This window comes from Macaca thibetana, chromosome 18 (genome assembly GCF_024542745.1).
Source record: "Macaca thibetana thibetana isolate TM-01 chromosome 18, ASM2454274v1, whole genome shotgun sequence".
Classification (NCBI taxonomy): Eukaryota; Metazoa; Chordata; class Mammalia; order Primates; family Cercopithecidae; genus Macaca; species Macaca thibetana.
In genome coordinates this window covers 68962235-68983531 of record NC_065595.1, presented here as the reverse complement: position 1 = coordinate 68983531, position 21297 = coordinate 68962235, and the positions used below count along the sequence as shown (strand labels likewise).

Sequence of the window (21297 nt, the reverse complement as noted above, 5' to 3'; positions counted from 1 at the left end):
GAGAGAAAGAGAGAGAGAGGGAGGGAGGGAGGGAGGGAGGGAGGGAGGAAGGAAGGAAGGAAGGAAGGAAAGGAGGGAGAAAGAAAGAAAGAAAGAAAGAAAGAGAGAGAGAGAGAGAGAGAAAGAAAGAAAGAAAGAAGCTCATTTCATTAAACAAATTCTAAAGCACCAGCAAAAATGCGGAATATGCATATCTTTAACCGAGGTTAAAAAAATAAAATTAAAATAATCTTTTTTTTTTTTTTTTAAAAAGGAAATGTGGAATAGCAAAGGCTTCAATGCAAGGCAAGAAACAAGGATCGTTTACCCACCCTCACACTTCCCAAGAATGTGCTCACGGGGACCGCCTTAGTTAGTCTGGTGCCCCCTTTTCTCACCATGTTGTACCCTCTGAAGCGGACACAATCCTGATAGCTCATGCATCATCTGTCAGAGCCCAGCACCCCAAGATCCTCTGTGGTGCTTTCCCGTTATAAAAACTGGATGTCACTGACACTATTTCTACCACCATACAGAGGCAAAATTAAACTTTCCATTCAAGTTGAGAGACCCCACCATGTATGGAAACAGGTCTCGAAATAGCCTTGCCCTTGTCACCTCTCCTGTCTCCGTCTTGACCTCAGACAAACATTCGCCTCGTTGGTCCTCATCACCACACCTCTGGGATGAGGCTTAGAAACAGATCATAGACCTCAAGCATATAATATCCCCTAAATCGTATGGAAACCTTTGTGGGCAGGTAATTTTTTTTGGTGAGAGGGTCCCTCATGAGATTTGCAACGTAATCTATGACCTAAATAGCTTTTAAGACCTGCTAGATACGCCAGATGCTGTGGCTCACCCCTATAATCCCAACACTTTGGGAGGCTGAGGTGGGAGGATGGCTTGAAGCCAGGAGTTTGAGACCAGCCTGGACAACATAGCAAGACACTGTCTACAAAAAACCAAAAAAATTAGCTAGGCATGGTGGCATGTCCCTGGTGTCCCAGGTACATGGAAGGCTGAGACAGGAGGACTGCTTGAGCCCAGGAGGTTGAGGCTGCACTACACTCAAGCCTTAGTAACAGAGAAAGACCTTGTCTCAAAAAAAAACAAAAACAAAAAGACCCGCTGGATAGATAAATGTCCTCTAAGTGCCTTCCACTCTACATAGCCAAGTCACCATGTTTCAGGTCACCTTCCTGATGTCTGAATTCCCAAGGCAACCCTGGGTCCAAATCTTGGGAAGGACAAAGCTACTACTGCTTCTCCATCTCAAAGCCACACACTGCTTGATCTCAAAGAGTATCAATTCTGTCTTATCGCCTACTGCCCTACTTCCTGTCCTACCCACCAGGGCACACTGGTTGAATTCTGCAGACGTCGTCAGTTACACTGTCTTGAGGTCCCACCCACCGTGCTGCACTTTCAGAGCAGAGGCCTTGGCAGCGGTGGTCATTTTTGTAGTTGTCACCCTTGCTTTTGTCCTCGTGGCGAGAGAGAGGGGGGAATGGATGAAAGGTCATGCCACACTCGCATACAGCTGAGACTCAGAATCAGATGCACCAGACCATGTCTCGCTTGTGTGACATTGGGAAGGGAAGCACATGGCTATTGCTGTAAGTCCCAGCAAGATCCCATGTCTCCACCCTCACAGGCTTCTGGTTGAGTGAGGAATACAGACAAGTAAACTGGGAAGTGGCATCGACTGTGACAAGTGCTGTGATGGGGATGCACAGGGACACCTGCCCACACTGGGGCAATCAGGGAAGGCTTCATGGAGGCAGGGACACGAAATCTGAAACCAAAAGGATGCATTAGCCAAGCAGAGAGACAGGCAGGACTGGTGAATGGAGAAGGGAGGAGGAGGGAGGAGAACACAAGCAGAGGCAGAGAAGGAAGGCTGTCCGAGTGAGTCAGCGTAGTCAGACATTTGAGGCTTTTCTCCGCAGGAGGCAGAGAAGCCAGCACCTTCCCATGAACACGTGGATGGAGGGGTCTGGGTTATGCTCTCCACTCCCCCATTCTGCTGAGCCCACTCTGACTGGAATAAGCTGGTTCCGTGGTGAGCAGGTCATTTTGCAAACCTACTGCCAAAAGCCAAGGAAGCTGAGAGGTCGAAGAAAGAGGCAGCAAATCCAGTTCCTCAGAGAGCAACATTTAATGGGATGCGTGAACAGGAGCCGTGTCTCGGGTGGCCTGCAGACGAAATGGGGGATCCCTGCGCTACCATCCCCAGGCCCAGGGCTTACGTACCACAGGGGGACAGTGTCTGCGCTTCAGAAGGGATATGCAGGACAATTACAGCAAGATTTACGGTAAGTACGATAACATCAAGGTTGTTTTGACCTAAGGGCAAGATTTATGCTAAGTACATGCTCTTACACAAGGAACAAGATGAAATAGAAATCTTAGAGGCATTCCCAGAACTGGAGTTAACTGGAAGCCAACATGATGGATTAGCATCCAGGATGGAGTCATCTTAGCCCCCACAGGTGGTCTCAAAGAGGGTCTCTCGCCCCTTGCCCTAACCCAGAGTCTCTACCTCCCCACTTCTGACATTCCTGCACATTCCCCAAAGGGGATCTGAAGCACACACATGAACACACACATACCTGCACATGCATACATGTGCACACACATGCCCACACAGCCCACACAGACACTGTTACACAGACCTAACATGCAGTGTCCTGGATCACCCTAGGTTCAACGTGGCTAGAGCTGGGAACACCACTCACTTCCCAGAGTCCCTTCTCCATAGAGTTCTGGACTAGAGTTGACCAAAAGAGGAATTTGCTGGAAGTAAAGACTGGGCGTTACTCTCTGAAGGTCTTTAGCACACAGAGATGACGAGGTTCCCAGCAGAGCCCCACTTGTTCCCACTCCTCTCTTCTGTGTCTGATTCTTCTCCCAGTAGCGGCCTTCCCACTGTAGGGTGCAGAGGCAGGAGCTACACAGAGCAGTGGCTGCCTGCAGACACCCACTCCATGTCCCCATATGCTAGACTCTGTTAATTTGCATCACCTCATTTAATCTTCAATCCAATTCTACGAGAGATGTACTAGTGTGACGCCTTACAGTTGGGAAAACAGGCTTAGGGAGGTGATACAATTGATCCTGGTCTGTGCCTCAGAAACCCAAGCTCTAGACCTCTATACTGTACCTACTCCTGCCTCTTCACAAACACCATCTGGGCTTGCAATGCTGTGACAAGTGCCAGAGAGACAAGCAGGTATGGCAATGCCTTTATTCTTCCACTCACTAAACACATATTCCATGTCTAGGCCACACCAGGCACTGTGTTAGACATTGGAGGTTCAACAGTGCATACAGTTGTCCCTCGGTATCCCTAGGGCATTGGTTCCAGGACCTCCTACGGATACCAAAATCTGAGAATGTTCAAGTCCTGATATAAAATGTTATAATATTTGCATATAACCCATGCATATCCTCCTGTACACTTTAAATCATCTCTAGATTACTTATAATACCTATACAACATAAATGCTATGTAAACAGTTGTTATGCCATATTGTTTAAGGAATAATGACAAGAAAAAAGTCTGGGCTGGGTATGGTGGCTCACGCCTGTAATCCCAGCACTTTGGGAGGCCTAGGCAGGTGGATCACTTGAGGTCAGAAGTTCGAGACCAGCCTTACCAACATGGTGAAACCCTGTCTCTACTAAAAATACAAAAATTAGCCGGGCATGGTGGCACGCACCTGTAACCCCAGGTACTCAGGAGGCCGAGGCAGGAGAATCTCTTGAACCCAGGAGGTGGAGCCAAGATTGCACCACTGCACTCCAGCCTGGGAGACAGAGTGAGACTCCATCTCAAAAAAAAAAAAAAAAGAAAGAAAAAAGACACAATTTTTTTCCCAGTATTTTAAATCCAAGGTTGTTGAGTCCACAAACATGGAACCCACAGATATTGGGGGCCGACGGTACCTTATCGCATAAGCACGTAATATGCACAAACAGGGACAAAATATGATGCTAGACCTCAAGGTTTCAATGGGGTGGAGTTCTGTTTTCAGTTCCTGTTTATGCGCAGAGTGGCAGGAGCCCCCTGCCTGTCTTGGGTGGGACTGCTCATGCCCGGGGTGATGCACTCGGCACCACATAGTTTTCCTCGGACTTGGCAAGGATCCCTTACGCATGATACACTAGAACGCGCCCTGCATCAGAGGTTCATGAGAAACTCAACAATGGCCTTTCTTCATCTTAAGCAACCTATCGTTTAGGATTTACAGCTCATAGAGCACAAACACGTTCATGGTTGTATTTGATTTTCATGATGACTCTTGGAGGTTTCATCATTCCCATTTTACAGATCAAGAACTTGAGCCCCAGCACGATTTACAGTCACACTACTTGTAGAAATGGGGTTAGAGCCACTTCCCATGCCTCCGTCTCCTAGTACGTACTTTCTCCATTGCTAAAAGACCTTCGCTCCAGCTCTTGAGTCCTATAGAAGTCAAAAACGGTTTATAGAATCCACACTGGACCAGGAGAGGCTTTCAAAAGCCAAGGAACAAAAAAGTTCAGAGCCAAGGTATCTGTCTCCATCCATTTTCTGTTATTTATAACAGAATACCTGAAACTGAGTACTTTATAAAAAAAAGTAATTTATTTCTTACGGCTATGGAGGCTGAAAGTCCAATAGACTTTGAGGAGCTGCATCTGGTGAGGGCCTTCCTGCTGCTGAGGACTCTGTAGAGTCCTAAGGTGGAGCAGGGCATCACATGGCAAAGGGGATGATGAGTTAGCTCAGGTCTTTCTTTCTCCCTTTATAAAGCCACTAATGCCACTCCTGTGATAACCCATTAATCCCATTAATATCACTCCCGTCATGGATTAGCCCATTCATGACAGTAGAGCCCTCATGACCCAATTACCTCATAAAGGCCCCACCTCTCAATATACTGAGAATTAAGTTTCAACATGAGTTTTAGAGGAGACAAACATTCGAATCATAGCAGTATCTCAAATAAAGCCATTCACCTCTTACAACTGAGCAACTTTGATTAATTTTATATTAAAAATCATTTTATGCAAGTAAGTATAGATAACTTAATAACAATCCCACAGCACAATCCCAGTCTTCTTTCTCATGATAATGTGAGACTATCAGTAAATGTTTGAAACATGAAATTCTACTGTACATACCTTAAGATCTATGGACATAAATCTCTTTAAGTTTTTTTGGAGTCAAGAAAGAAAATGTGTAGTATATGCTTATTAAGATATGATCTGTCCCTTGTATGAACCACTGCATATTCCCAGAGATATTCTGGATAAACATCCTATATGTAGTGTAGACATTCCATAAAGTAAAAGTCTCCAAACTTCTTTGATTGCACATCCTAATTGTAAAAGAGTTTGTGTGCATCCTCTAATATGTGTGTATTAGAAACTGCACACATGTACTACTGTACTAAAGTATCATAGAATATATAAAACATACAGAAGTAGAAACTTTAGAAGAATGATATTTTATCAGTCAGGATCTGCTTAATACTGAGCCATCCAACCCGGACGTCAATGGGATGCTGGAGCTAATGAAAGCTGCAGCTGCCCTCAGACCTCCAGGTTGCACAGTTCCGTACATTCAAAGGGCCGAGCTGGGCTGGGCACGGAGGCTCGTGCCTGTAATCCCAGCACGTTGGGAGGCCGAGGCGGGCAGATCACCTGAGGTCAGAAGTTCAAGACCAGCCTGGCCAATATGGTGAAACCCCATTTCTACTAAAAATACAAAAATTAGCCTGGCACCTGTAATCCCAGCTACTCAGGAGGCTGAGACAGGAGAATCGCTTGAACCCCGGAGGCAGAGGTTGTCGTGAGCCAAGATCACACTGCTGCACTCCAGCCTGGGCGACAGAGCAAGACTCCGTCACAAAAAAAAAAAAGGCCGAGCTGGTGTCACAGACAGACATGTTATCAGTCAATGCAAGCACAGTGGAGAAAGGGCTCTTAGCATGTCCTTCCACACAGAGGCCGGGAACACGCAGAAACAAAGCTGTGCGAGCGGAGGCTGGAGGCAGCCTCTTTTACTCCCTACAGGGGAGTCAGCAAGGCGAGAGGAAGCTGGGGTGCAGAGAGGAGCTAAGCCAAGCAGCGAGAAGGCAGCACTCTCAGGACCGCAAGGGATTCTAGTGCAATCCCTGTCTTCCTGGGGCCCAGCTGTGTGCCTGCCTTTGGGTTGCAAGGGATGTTGTTTTGTTTGCTCTGTTAACGGAAACCTGGGGAACGCTGTGGCCCTCTGATGTTCTCTCATGGCTGGGCAGCAGGCATCTAAAGCTTGACCCCCAGGAGGAAATGTCCCGAAGATTTTGTAGATGAGCCCTGGGCACGCCCCTTTCCATTTGGTCCCTTCACTTTGCCATTACATCATTAAATGAACCACTTTTTTACATGCACCAGCTCAAGTTTCTGCTACAAGTATTGTTTCTATGTCTAACCGTAACTTAATCACGTGCTGCTCTACCATTGCGGTTGGAGAGCAATACATCAAAAGAATGATGTCTCCCACCTAGAAAAACGTGGACATGCAGAGGCTGGGAAAGATCACTGCGGCCCGATGTCAGGGCCTTGCCAACATCCAAGTCCTGCCTCCAGCCAAAGCACCAGGAGCACTCATTCAGCCACTGTTATGCTCAGTGTATCAAATGTGCACCGCGGGCCAAGGTCATTGTTTAAAGGCACTGTTGCACATGCACTCAGAATTTCAGTTACAGAAAGCTGTGTGCATCCTCTAATCCATCAGAAAGTGTTTGTTTTTACATTCTAACTTTACAACTGACCGACTTTATTTTAAAAGAGAAATGAACTTGCAGGGCTGAGGCAGGAGGATCACTTAGGCCCAGGAATTCAAGGCCAGCCTGGGCAACATGGCAAGACCTCATCGCTACAAAAAATAAAAAATAAATAAATTAGACGGGCATGGTGGTGCTTGCCTATAGTCCCAGCTACTCGGGAGGATGAGGCAGGAGGACTGCTTGAGTCCAGAAGTTCAAGGCTGCAGTGAGCTATGCTCCAGGCCGGGTGACAATGCGAGGCCTTGTCTCAAAAAGACTAAAACTAAAAAAGGAAAAAAGAAAAGAGGCATGAAGGAAAAATACATGTGCTAGGAAAGATGACGCCTCGTTCCAGGAGTGAAATCATCATTCTGGTTTCCATCTGGACCCTTTGGTCTGGTTTCACATTTTGACCCTGGGGAGCAACAATACATTGCCCCTGCTCCCCCGACACCCAGTTCTCTCTCAAGCAGGCAGGAAGATTGCAGTTCGATTGAGGCAACAAGGCCAAAAGTTTGCAGATGATAATGTGGTCAGATGAACCAAAGGAAGTATGTTTCTTCACTTAGTGGTTTGGACAACTTCAGAGGTCAGGGAAATTGTCGCAGACCTTCTCCGAACTCAGAGCTTAAACTTCTGCTCTGCTGTGATCTGACTCTACGACCTCAGCACCTAATTTCAAACACTGGTTTCCCACCCAGTCTTATCCAAACTGGCACAAAGGAGCCTTTCCACAGTGTCCGCCACACGTAAGAATGCGCTGGCCAATCTGCCACAGCAGTGCCCAGTTTTGCATGCAACTGCCGGCACCTCTCCCCCAGAAAAAGATTCATAAGAATGGCTTCCCAGGGCCCCAGTGCATGCCAAGCCTGCATTTTTACAAGGCGGGATCCTTCTACACGAATGTCCTTTTCTGCTAAATGGATCTAAATGGCAAACTGTATTGGCAGCGGTCAGGAACACCAGGGTCAGCCGGGACGCAGACAGCAGCATCCTGCCATTTTGCTGACCTAAGGATAAAGGCAGCCCGGGTTTTCCATCACGCTTCATCTTGATCCTAGATCCAAACCAGCTAGTTGTTTACACTCCCGCCAACCAGTCGCAGCAAGGCTGGCATCAGCGTGTTTCCCATTTCTTCCCTTCTTAACAAAAGCCAGAACACAGATCCCGGTAGACAACCATCTCGCTGCCCACGCCTCCACAGAGTCACGACATAGACTCACCCTGTGTACCTTTCGGCCTGTTCAAGGGAAGCCTGTTTGTTAGCCGGGGTTACAGCTACGTTTCATTCTGGAGCTGAGTTCAGGGAGATACAATGACACAGTGAGAAGAAAAGAAAGAATGAACAGAAGGACCCAATGGACGGAGGTCACGAGCTCAACTTTCTTGTCCGGCTTTCATGCTGGGACCTGTTCACTCGTGGCAGGGTCACCCATAAAGCCTCTGTGCTGCTCTCTTATGTTGCATCCCAGAGGAACAACGAGGACTCTTCTCCCCTACCGGACAGAACAGTCTAGAAAGACTTACTGTTGTGTCCAGTCCAAGCTATCAAAAGTATAGATTTTCTGTGCTCTGGACTAATGTATCAAGAGCTAGCAGCCATTCATGGGAACAGTTCTGCAAACCTCAATCATAACTGTTTTGGTCTCCTTGGTTCTTCCTTTCCTTTTCTAAGTTAAGGAAGACAAAATCCAGAAAACCCACTAGGGTAGAGCCCCTGGGAGGCTGAAATGTGAAACATAGGGCACACGCACCTTAAGGCACTGAACCAGAAAACCGCAAAACGCAGAAGCTGTGTAAACGATAAATCACAATAAATCCCAGCCCTCCCACAAACTAACTGTGTAGAGGAGTAGAATTTTGTGTTGGTGAGAGCCTGGGCTCTGGAATCAGACACACGAAATTTAAATATCTTCCTGGATGTCCCTGCACTTCTGTTCCCTCCGTTCCCTCCGTTCCATAAAATGGGGCAATGGTGGCGCCTCCCTTACAGGGCTGTGGTGAAGATTAACGACAATGACGTGTCCATAGCACTTAGAACAGTGCTGGCGCACAGCAAAGGTTCAATAAGTGCTGATTATTACCGTGATGCTGAAGCCACTTAAATGAAGAAAGTATATCCTTAGATGCTGATACGTATAGAAAAGGCTTCAAGGTGTATCAAGTGAAAAAGCCATATGCAAATCTGTAATGACACCTCTATTATTTTTAATTGTGTAAGCATATGCACATAACCATAAAATGGTTCTTTGAAGAAAACAAACAGAAATCACGAGAACGTATTAACAGCAACTGTACTAACTAGAGAAGCCTTCACTCTCCAGTCTGTACCTTTCTACACTATTTGAATCTTGTAATTCTACACAATATATTTCTTATATTTATTATTATTATTATTGAGACAGAGTCTCACTCTGTCACCCAGGCTGGAGTGCAGTGGCACAAACTCGGCTCGCTGCAACCTCCACCTCCCGGGTTCAAGTGATTCTCCTGCCTCAGCCTCCCGAGTAGCTGGGATTACACACTCGGCTAATTTTTGTGTTTTTATTAGAGACCAGGTTTCATCATATTGGTCAGGCTGGTCTCGAACTCCTGACCTTGTGATCCACCCGTCTCGACCTCCCAAAGTGCTGGGATTACAGGCATGAGCCACCACATCTGGCCTCCTTATATTTATTTTTAAATGTCAACAGATGTGATCTAAGCAGAGGAATTAGGGTACACATTTTGTATTCTTTAGGCTTCTCTATATAAATATAGCTTTTTTGTTTTTGAAACAGGGTCTCGCTCTGTCACGAAGGCTGGAGTGCAGTGGTGCAATCATGGCTTACTGTAGCCTCAACTTTCTGGGCTCAAGCAATCCTCCCACCTCAGCCACCCGAGTAGCTGGGACTACAGGCGCATGCCACCATACCTGGCTACTTATTATTATTATTTTGGGGTAGTGGGTAGAGAGGGTTTCAGTGTTGTCCAGGCTGGTCTCGAACTCCTGTGCTCAAGCGATCCTCCTGCTTCAGCCTCCCAAGGTGCTGAGATTACAGGCTTGAGCCACTGCACCCAGATAAATGTAACTTTTTACACTAGTATTTTCTCTCTACACTGCTGTCCCTCAAAATTATCAAAAGTTAGAATGACCATCACCTAATCCCCTCACCCTGCTTCTGCAAGATACGCCACGAGTAACTTGTAATTAATCAGCGTTAACGTAACAAAGCTGATGAAGTGGCATTCAGGAAACTCACGTAAATCGTGCATAATCCTGGGAGCTCCTGGGAGTGTGTCTCCTGTGTGGATGCCGCTGACTGTAGGTGTTATATGTGCCGTGTGTTTTCAGTAGGAAAATATTTAATACTGTTGATCTAAACCCTCTTCCTGCTAGGAACTAATTACACACATTTAAACCATATCAATTTTTGTATGTGCTGCAATTCACATAGCATAAAATTAACCATTTCAAAGTGAACACCTCAGTGCCGCTGAGCACATCCACACCCTTATTTAACTCCAAAACACTTTCTTCACCCTAAATCACTCCATATTCATTAAGCGGTTATTCCCCATTGCCCCTTCTCCACCCCTGGCAATCACAAATCTACTTAGTCTCCATGTACCAACTTCCTCTGCACAAGCCCTATGAATGGAATCACACCATATGTGACCTTTTGTGTCTGGTTTCTTTCATTCAGGATAATGTTTTCAAGGTTCATCCACATTGTAGCATGTATCGGTATTTTATTCCTTTTTATAGCTGAATAGTTTTTCATTGTATGTATATATCACAATTTGCTCATCCATTCATCACAGGCATTTGGGCTGCTTCCACCTTTTGGCTATTATGAATGTACGAGTATTTGAGCACCACCTTCCCAACAGGCACAGACCGCACCCGGGAGTCCACAGTTACATCTGTCTGCAAACTGAGACCAACACTCAAAAGAGTGAGGTCCTGGAGATGCCAAATAAACAGACTTGGCTGCAAGATGGCGAAACATGGTGCTGCGGTGGCTTCAGCCAAGGTCTCCCTGTGGCTTCCCAGAGGGTGCTGGTGACTCAGAGTGTGTCAGGGATGACTAACAACTGGTTTTGCATGTGGCCTGAGAACGCAGATTCCCTGAAGCCCCAGGACAGGAAGCATATCCGGGAGGGCCGGACCCAGAAGATTTCCCAAACCCACCCAGCACCCAACTCCATGTCCATCTGGGAGCTGTGACAGGGTGGCAGCTCGGGTGCTACCTCCCTAACCAACTAGCGCTCCAGTGAATCAACCCACCAGGAAATCTAGAAAATAACAGTAACTTTAAATACTTTTCAGATAGGCACTATGTAAACATTGAGGTATTATTATTTGAATTAAGGCAATACTTTATTTTCAAGTGATGGAGATGTTTATAATCCAGGTATTACACTATCTGTTTATTTTCAGTAACACATATTGCTTTATAGCTTTCAAGTACATTTAAGTTATTTGTACATCTGTTAATCATTCTTCCTCAGGTGCTGGTCATGCCCACACAGGTAAGGTGACCAGATAGAACTGAAGAAATAAAATAAAAAAACTCAAGAAAATAAATTATTTCAAGCACAACTTTTTCAATCAATCAAAAGTAAGTCTAGGGGCTGAATTCTTAAAGCTTTGCCACATGTCCTCATTTCCCTTGGTACAATGGCATTTCAGAGCCTGTTGACACCGCTTTCTAAATGGACAAGTCCAAACTGTGTTTGCTACAGTCCGAGAATATCAACACGTTGAAAGACAGCTTTGGTTTTTTAAAGTCCTGCTATACTTCACTTGCGACTCTGAAACACATTCGTGCTTTAGTGGACTGGATTTTTTAGAAAAAGAAGAAGAAGGAAAAGGAGAAGGAGAAAGAGCCACGTTGTGGCTCCACCCCTGTGCCACTCGCTGCCGTGAGCTTTCCTGTTCCTTCTCGCCAGGGAGAAAGCACTCTCAACAGGTCAAGCCAAACTGTCCGGAGAAGGCTGTCTGCACTGCTCAGGCGTAAAAGAGAAGGATTTCATTCCCTTTCCTTCCCACATCAAACAGGGCACTCAGGGAGGAAATAAACTGTAATTGGGCATGAGCCAGCAATCAAACAGCCCCCTTCCTCAGCCTTCCCCATCCCCGCCCCTCCAAAATAAAATAAATGGACATTATCCTCATCTACAACATTTATGAATAGAAACATCTTTTATTAGAAAACAAAAAGCCACGAAGAAGAAAACGCATAGAACGTCCCTAGCGGGGAAACAGGCCGAGCCAAGCAGCCCCCACACTCAGGCTGGCGCTGAGAACTGAGGTCCCTTCCTGTCTGCATGAACGGGACTTGCTATTCCTCTGTCTCATTAGCATGTCTTTGCTCTTCCGGACCATCCACCCAGACAAATGGGAGGACTGTTCCTGCCAGCAACTTCCCTGAAGGCCCATCTACTCTTCAGTAGGAAGCAGCAGAAGTTTGCCCCAGGAGTCTTTGAAGTTCTCGAAACCCTTGCTTGCTGTTTCCACCAACTCTGCACTGCAATATCGCGATTCTTACCCAATCCTCACCAAGAGCCTGCTTTGAAAGACCGCCTTCAATCAAAGCTGCAATTCTCAACCCAGTCTGACCTTGCCTTCCCACTCAGAGACCTGCCAGCGCTTTGCCTAGTGGTCTTCCCGGAGACCACAGTGACAGTCAACTCAACTCTGTCTTCTCAGCGGCCTGTGCTGGGAGGGCTGGGGACACCGTGAGACAGGACAAAGGGCAGAGAGCAGCAGCCCTGTGACACCACAGGCCAGGCAGCCACTTTGGGAAGCCACTGACTCACTTTCCCTGGCTCGCTCTGGGTCCCTGGGGACGCTGCCACACCAGGAAACCTGGATGAGGCAGTGGATGAGGGGTATGTCCCGCTCATAAAAGAGACAGAGGAACCGCACAGGAAGTGAGGCGAGCATTTCCAAATGAAATCTCCACCCTGGATGGCAGGCCTGGGTTCACGGGAAAAGTCAAGTGTCCCTGAGGGGGCTGCTGGAGCAGCAGGATGGCCTAGCAGTAGCCTCCACCCCTGCCCACAGCTCTGAGATCCAGCTGAGGGCTGCCGCGGACATGTACGTGCTACACACAGGCTGAGAGAGGCTGGCACTGACGCAGGACAAGGGGTCCTACCGGCGCCTTCCTCCCAGCACAGAAAGGACTTCCCACTGGACAGATGGTGCACGGCTGGCTGCAAAGCCCCATCAGCTCTGACTCTGTGACTCCAGCCCTTGTGATACATCCACAGTGGTTTTGTCTTGGTCACTTAGCACCGACACACCAACACCCAATTCTGAAGTTCGCCACAATCCGGGGCATCCAGAGCAGTTGCCTCTTTTTTTTTTTTTGAGATGGAGTTTTACTCTGTTGCCCAGGCTGGAGTGCAGTGGCGTTATCTCGGCTCACTGCAACCTCTGCCCCCCAGGTTCAAGCGATTCTCCTGCCTCAGCCTCCCAAGTAGCTGGGATTACAGGCACCCACCACCACACCTGGCTAATTTTTGTGTTTTTAGTGGAGATGGGGTTTCACCATGTTGGCTGGACTGATCTCGAACACCTGACCTCAAGTGATCCGCCCACCTCGGCCTCCCAAAGTGCTGGGATCAGAGGCGTGAGCCACCGTGGTGGGCCTAGAGCGGCTGCCTCTTACACTATGCAGCACGCAGTGCCCCCGCAGGAGCCCCAGCCTCAATGCAGCCCCTGCCAGGGGTTTTCCCAAGTCCAGCATCTTACACGATAGGGTCTTGCTTTAAGAACCCAGAGGCCACTTACTACAAGCAAGGAAGGCACTGCGGTGTGCGCTGCTACTGCTGACCATATCAAAGCCCCCTGGAGGCACCTCTGCCGTTAGAGACCCCCGTGCAGCAACTTCCATACATCATTTCCCAAGAAAACCTGTTTTTCTGTTTGCCCCCTTTATTCTAGCATTGGTATGATGTGGACAGAAGACGTGTGAGCATAGTATGACCTGCTTCTGGGTAACATTAACCCACCAACAGCTTTTTTTTTTTTTTTTTTTTGAGACGGAGTCTCACTCTGTCACCCAGGCTGGAGTGCAGTGGTGCAATCTCGGCTCGCTGCAACCTCCACCTTCCGGGTTCAAGCAATTCTCTTGCCTCAGCCTCCTGAGTAGCTGGGATTACAGGTGTGCGCCACCACGCCCAGCTAATTTTTGCATTTTTAGTAGAGACAGGGTTTCACCATGTTACCAGGCGGGTCTTGAACTCCTGACCTCAAGTGATCCACCGTCCTCAGCCTCCCAAAGTGCGGGGATTACAGGCATGAGCCACCACGCCCAGTCAAAATAATTTTAAATTTTGCCTTTGGAGAAGCATAAATAACTTTACTGTAAAGAGAGGTCATCCTGATGCAATAATGCAAATTAAATCAGGTTCTGAGCAAACTAGCTTGTTTCACTGGAAACGTTAGGTAAGTAGATGGTTTCTATGATTCATTCTAGAGAAGAAGGAACAAATGAACTTTTACTGAAAACTTACCATATGACTGGCATTATCCTGGATGTTCTCACAATACTTGTTACAATGACTTTGTGAGACAGTTATCATTACCAGTGAATCGGAGTGTCAGAGAGTCTCAACAGCGCAACTGAAGGCCACACAAACAGCAAGTGAGGAGTCACAATTCATCCGTTAGGCTGGTCTAACTAGAATCATGGAGCTCCTCTCGTCACCCCAGGGTCTAAGGTAACAATCAGCTGCAAGTTTGCAGATCAAAGCTCTAGTCAAGGAAGACACAACTGGCCTGGCAGTGTCCTCATTGGAAAATAAAAGATGCTTAGGAGAGAAATTGCTGGGGCTCTGTGATACTCACTCTCCCTTTCAACTATTAGAAAAAGAACCCTGAGTTTTAGCTGGGCCCTTGGTTACCCAGCTTACGATGACATTTTCCCATCTTCCTTGCAGTCAGGGGTGGCCATGTGACCAGGTGCAGGACAGAAGAGTATACAATGTGATGACCCCACAAGCCACCAAACGAGCCCTGAACCAGACACCAAGAGGACTGAAAAAGCTGAAGTCACTATGCTCTGCGATCTCCTGTTTCAGCAGCTTAGCCTGTATCCTCATCAATGCGGTGTATCTAAGAAACTTAAAAACCTGTGCTTTACTCTCCACAGGCTGAGATCATCTGGATAGTTTGTTTGATTTACTTTTTTTTTTCTTGTAGCACATTACATCTTCTCAAGCAGTAAATTCATCCTGGACCCTGAGTCTGAATTCGTACTAATTCTTTTTTTTTTTTTTTGAGACGGAGTCTCACTTTATCGCCCAGGTTGGAGTGCAGTGGCTCGATCTCGGCTCACTGCAAGCTCCGCCTCCCAGGTTCACGCCATTCTCCTGCCTCAGCCTCCCAAGTAGCCAGGACTACAGGTGCCCACCACCACACCCAGCTAATTTTTTTTTTTTTTTTTAATTTTTAGTAGAGACGGAGTTTCACCATGTTAGCCAGGATGGTCTCGATCTCCTGACCTTGTGATCTGCCCGCTTCAGTCTCCCAAAGTGCTGGGATTATGGGTGTGAGCCACTGCACCCGGCTGAATTCTTACAAATTCTAAGGCAGTGAAATCCAAATTTACGAGATTTATTTATATAGTATGCCACTAGATCATGCATTACAATCCGTCTCTTTAAACTCATATTCTTTCCAATGTTTTTATTTGGAACATGCCACCTGAGTAGAAAAACAAAATGTTTTCTCTCCTACTCTATTCTCACAACACAAAATGCTTCTGTGACCAAATGTACAGGAGGTTTTCCCCGCACACCAAGCAAGCCATTGATTCTTCAGCGGACACCAGCCGAGTCTCCTCTAGTTCAACTCAATTGTGAAGCTACCTGCCCGGAGATAATGTTAGATCCCACAGTGGGAGGCTGAGTCCTCCAAGGAGGCCTTCTCACACTCCAGAGGCCCAGCACAAGGAGGAAAGTGTCCTGTGCTTCTGACTGATTGGCTGCAAATCAGGGTCCCCGTGACCCCTTTCTCAGATTTGGTTAATTTGCTAGAGTGGCTCACAGAACCCCGGGAAACACTTACTGACGTTCGCCAGTTTATTATAAAGGATGTTACACAGGATGCAGATGAAGAGACTTGTAGGGCAAGGCTTGTGGGAAGGGATGTGGACTTCCATGCCCTCCCCAGTGCGCCCCTGCGCCACCCTCCAGGAGCCTCCACAGGTTCAGCTATCCAGAAGCTCTCCGAACTCACCCTTTTGGGTTTGTATGGAAACTTCATGATATAGGCATGCCTGATTAAACCAGTGGCCACTAGGGATCAACTCAACCTTCAGCCCCTTCCCCTCCCTGGAAGTCCCTTCCCTGGAGGTTGGTGGTGGGGCTAAAAGTCCCAACCCTCCCATCTTGCCTTGGTCTTTCCTGTGTCCAGCCCCATCCTAAAGCTGCCAACCTAGGGACCCGCCAGCTATCAGTCAATCACGAGCAGGCAAAAAATAGTCTTCACTCCAGAGATTCTAAGGGTTTTGGGAAACAGGGGTGAAGACCAAATATACATTTCACAATATCCCACCACCCACCCCACATGTAGCTCCTCGCCAGGGGGTCTGTCTGCCACGCTGGTCTTGCAGTGGCCCAGGCGTCATTAAGTCATTGGAACCAGGACTGTGCTGGCACTGCTGCCTTCCACGTTGCAGTTGGCCTTCAGCTGCTGAGTCCACGCTCACCCATGAAAGGCCCGTGGGGTTGCCACAGCAGCAAGCATCATTGAAATGCCGGCCGGCTGGCTGCCTGCCAGAACCACGTTGTTGGTAAGCCTGTCTTGTTGGTTAGCGTGGGAGGCAGACAAAACTCTCTTTATGACCATTCAGTAACAAGAGCTTTTCAAAGAAGCAGAAGGGGGTGGGGTATCTGTTAGAACCCTCTGACCTATTTAGAGACCCCTGCTTGGTTTCCTTATGCTATGGACTGTTTCAGCCCCTCCATGCATAACCAACCATCATTACTTGAGATTATATAATGGGCATAGGACAATTTTCTCTAGCCTGCAATTTTCTGCCTTCGTGACAACCTATTACCAATCCAAGATTGATTCACTGTGACACCTGGTGCTAACCCATGACCAGAATAATAAACACAAGCAATTCACTGTGGCGACTCACTTCTGCAGAAGAGCCGCAGGAGAGGAGGACAGTCATCTGCTCATTAGTGTAGCAGATAAGTAACTACATTATTTCCCCACCCAACACCAAGCAGTGTATGGAAAACAAATAGTTTCACAAAGGAAAAACAGCTTTATACTCTAAATATTGAATTGCAGATGCTCTATTATATCACTGACTCAGCCTCTACTACAATGTAAATATATTTATATTCTATATAACAATATATTTATATTACATATTTACATCATGTATGTTACATAAAGAAACTGTGTGGGTGTGGGTGTGTGTGTGTGCACGTGTGTGTGTGTGCACGTGTGTGTGTGTGTCACCTACTACAGAGGCATGGTTGGAGTGAATCTTAAATTGAAACAGATGGAATCGCCAGCTAAGCTGACAGAAGAGACTGCGATAGAATTAAACTGACATACGAAACTGTCCTTTTTATGGTATCCGATTGGAATTTTTATGGGCTTGACCTTGTCGCAGGGGCAGAATCTGTCATCCATGGAAAGTCATAAAGCTGAGTCACCTTGGCACACTATTCAAAACTCATTAACCGATTCTCTGCTAGACACAGAAATCTATTGATCCATTTTTTAAATTGGTACATAAAACATTTATAAGTGTAAATATGTAATAAATTTTAATAGCTATTTGAAAGAGATAATACATATTTGAAAACAAAAATAAGGAGTCCTTGCCCCACCACCCAATTACATCCGAGAACACTCACACCAAAAGCTTTTCCAATGACAGGGGCAGACTTGGAAATTTACCACAGAAGAGTCTTGTGCTTTTAAAATAAATTAGCATCTTCTAATACAAATTACACAAAATTTACAAAGCAAGTTGTTTTACCACCACAATCTGAAGGCTTTTTAGAAACTGTAGGCATAACTCACTTAAGACTTCTATTGCTTTCGGCAAATCTTATTATTAATAAACATTTGCTGAATTGACTTTGGATATTTGATGTGATATTACACAGTGAGGAAATAATCACAAAATACTCCCAAGAGGAATGCCATTATTTTGATGTACGGAGTCGTCAAGGGGTTTACAAATGAACAAAACCAAATTCACATACGCTGGGAAATCTCAGCTCTGCCAATCAACAAATGAAAAAAAGGGAGGTAGGAGGGCAGGGACTTCCCCACAGTCACCAGAGAAAGTCCCTGCGCTCCAGCATCCAGCACCCTGAGCATCATCTGGGAAGGAGGCCCAGCCAACTCTGGTCCTCAAAGGTCTGGACAGGGAATGAGATTAGCAGCAAAAGTGGGCAGCGCAATTCTAGGGCAACAGTTTTAGGTTTAGGATCTAAATGCTAGAATCAAAAGGAAATGTTTTCAGGCTAGGCATGGTGGCTCACATCTGTAATCCCATCACTTTGGGAAGCTGAGGGGAGAGGATCACTTGAGGCAAGTAGTTCAAGACCAGTCTGGGCAACCTAGAAAGACCTTCTAAAAAAATTTTTTTAATAAAAAATTAGCCAGGCATGGTGGTGTGTACCTGTGATCCCAGCTACTCAGGAGGCTGAGGCAGGAGGGTTGTGTGAGCCCAGGAGTTCCAGACCAGCCGGGGCAACCTAGTGAGACCCCATCTCTGCAAAAATTTTAAAAATTAGCCAGGCATGGTGGTGCATGTCTGTTGTCCCACCTACTCAGGAGGATGAGGCAGGAGGATCCCTTGTGCTCAGGAGTTCAAGACTGCAGTAAGCTATGACCTCACCGTGGCACTCCAACCTGGCTGACAGCAAGACTCTGCTTAAAGAAAAACACGCTTTCATATTGGCAAAGAAGATGTTACTGATTTTCTACATCAAAATGATAATGAAAGAAAAATTGCCCTTTGCCCAAGCTGATCTCGAACTCCTGAGTTTAAGCGATCCCTCCCACCTCAGCCTCCCGAATAGCTGGGATTACGGGCATGCACAACGGTGCTCAGCTTACCCATTTTTAAAAGAAGAAATAGGTGCTCAATACCTTCAGAGACTTTGTAGAAACCTTTCTCTTTCGTCTGGCATGCCATCCAGACTGAGGAAAAGCCGGAAACTTCAGGGCCACGCGAGCCACAGCCACAGCCACGTCACCAAGTGCGGAAGCAGCGTGGAGGCTGTGGTAATGCTGGTGGTCTGCATCGCCACAGGATCAGCTTTGACAAATGTCACCCAGCTTATGTGGGAAAGTAGGTGTGAGGCATTACCACTTGAAGAGGAAACAGAGCTTCAGCCCAACTGTCAACTTTGACAAGCTGTGGACTCTGGCCAGCGAGCAGACACAGGTGAATGCTGCTAAAAGCAAGACGGAGGGCCGGGTGCGGGGGCTCACGCCTATAATCCCTACACTTTGGGAGGCAGAGGCAGGCGGACCACTTGAGGTCAGGAGTTCCAGACAGCCTGGCCAACATGGTGAAACCCCGTCTCTACTAAAAACACAAAAATTAGGCAGGCATGGTGGCAGGCGCCTATAATCCCAGCTGCTTGAGAGGCTGAGACATGAGAATCACTTGAACCCGGGAGGCAGAGGTTGCAGTGAGCCGAGATTGCGCCACTGCACTCCAGCCTGGATGAGAGAAAGAGACTCCATCTCAAAAAAAAAAAAAACACCACCACCACCACCACCACCACCACCACCACCACCACCACCATCATCATCACCACCACCACCACCACCACCACCACCACCTCCAACACCACCACCACCACCACCACCACCACCACCACCACCACCACCACCACCACCACCACCACCACCACCACCACCACCACGACCACCAACACCACCACCACCACCATCACCACCACCTCCAACACCACCACCACCACCACCACCACCACCACCACCAAGAGGCTCCTCCCATCACTGCTATGGTACAACTAGGCTACGATAAAGTTCTGGGAAAGGCAAAGCTCCCAAAGCAGGCTGTCATCGTGAAGGCCCAATTCTGATGAGCTGAGGAGAAGATTAAGAATGCTGGGGGGGGCCTGTGTCCTGGTGGCTTGAAGCCACATGGAAGGAGGTTCATTAAATGCTAAATACTTTGTAAAAACAAAACAAAACAAAAAGAAATGGATATGGAGAGAATAAAGCCACATACAACTTGTCTCTCATCTGGCACACAGTGCTGAGGTGCCAGAGACTCGAGTCCTTCCCCGCCCCACTGCTTCCCCACAGGGGTGGCCCCTCGGGCCCGCTTTGTCCATCCTATCTGGGGTCCTTTCTGCCCCCTGCCTGCCTCTCCTTTCTGCTGTTCCTCACCTTCACTGACAATTCACCCCTCCACGCCTGCAGAGAGCCTCCCCAGCTGCCAGGTACACGTCTTCAAGTCGCTCGCCACATTTCCCACCTGTCCCCAACCGTGCCCCACCTTGTGAAGGTCTGAGCCCTGTGGAGCCAGTGTTAGAAACAGACCTTAGGTCCAACTCCTCATCTGGCTCTCCGATTTCAAACACTTAGACTTAAACTTACATAAAAGGCCAGACTATTTTGAACTATTCTTTTCAACAAATTTGAACAAACGTATGAGGTTGAAGCCTACCCCAAAAGAAAGAATGCTTCAAAACACCTTCAACATTTCATTTCAATGTTCAGTAGCCTAGATCTTCTAAGAGGTTTACACGGGAAAGACAAAGCAATGACTTTTCTAGCTAAACATTAAAAGACTGCTTGAAATTACAAAGACACACAGTCAGCTCAGGTGCCCATCAACAGTGGACTGGATAAAGAAAATGCGATGCATATACACCATGGAATACTATGCAGCCATAAAAAGGATCATGTCCTTTGCAACATGGATGGAGCTGGAGGTCGTTATCATAAGTGAATTAATGCAGGAACAGAAAACTAAATACCACATGTTCTTACTTACAAGTGGGAGCGAAACCTTGGGTACATTCGGACACAAAGATGGGAACAATAAACACTGGGGATTCCAAAATGCGGGAGGGAGGGAGGACAGCAAGGGTTGAAAAACTACCTATCAGGTACTATGAGGTACTATGTTCACTACTTGGGCAACAGTAACATTAGAAGCCCAAACCTCAGCATTATGCAATATGCCCATGTAATAAACCTGCACATGCATCTCCTGAATCTTAAAAAAAAAAAAAAAAAAAAAAAAAAAAAAAAAAAAAAAGCCTGCCAGGGATGCTTCCTGTTGGGTGGCTCCTGGCAGGTGCTTGGCAGACATCTCAGCCCAGGACCATGCCTGCCGTCTCCCTCCACCACTGATCAAAATGTTCCCGTGTAAAATGCTATGCTGGGCTTTAGAAAGCGCCTTCGTATCCATGCCCCTGTGAAGTGGCCACTCAGCTCTGTTTAAACACCTCCTATGACAAAGAATTCAAAAGTCCCATACTCGAAGCTCCTCAGCCATTT

General features: G+C 47.0%; 1 protein-coding gene and 1 pseudogene across 1 annotated transcript in view; one reads left to right on the top strand and one right to left on the bottom strand.

The window, feature by feature from the left end:
- Positions 1-21297, bottom strand: part of RAB31 (RAB31, member RAS oncogene family) — a 431066-nt gene that overhangs the window by 102816 nt on the left and 306953 nt on the right. The window lies entirely within an intron of this gene.
- Positions 18943-19923, top strand: LOC126941136 (60S ribosomal protein L27a-like; annotated as a pseudogene).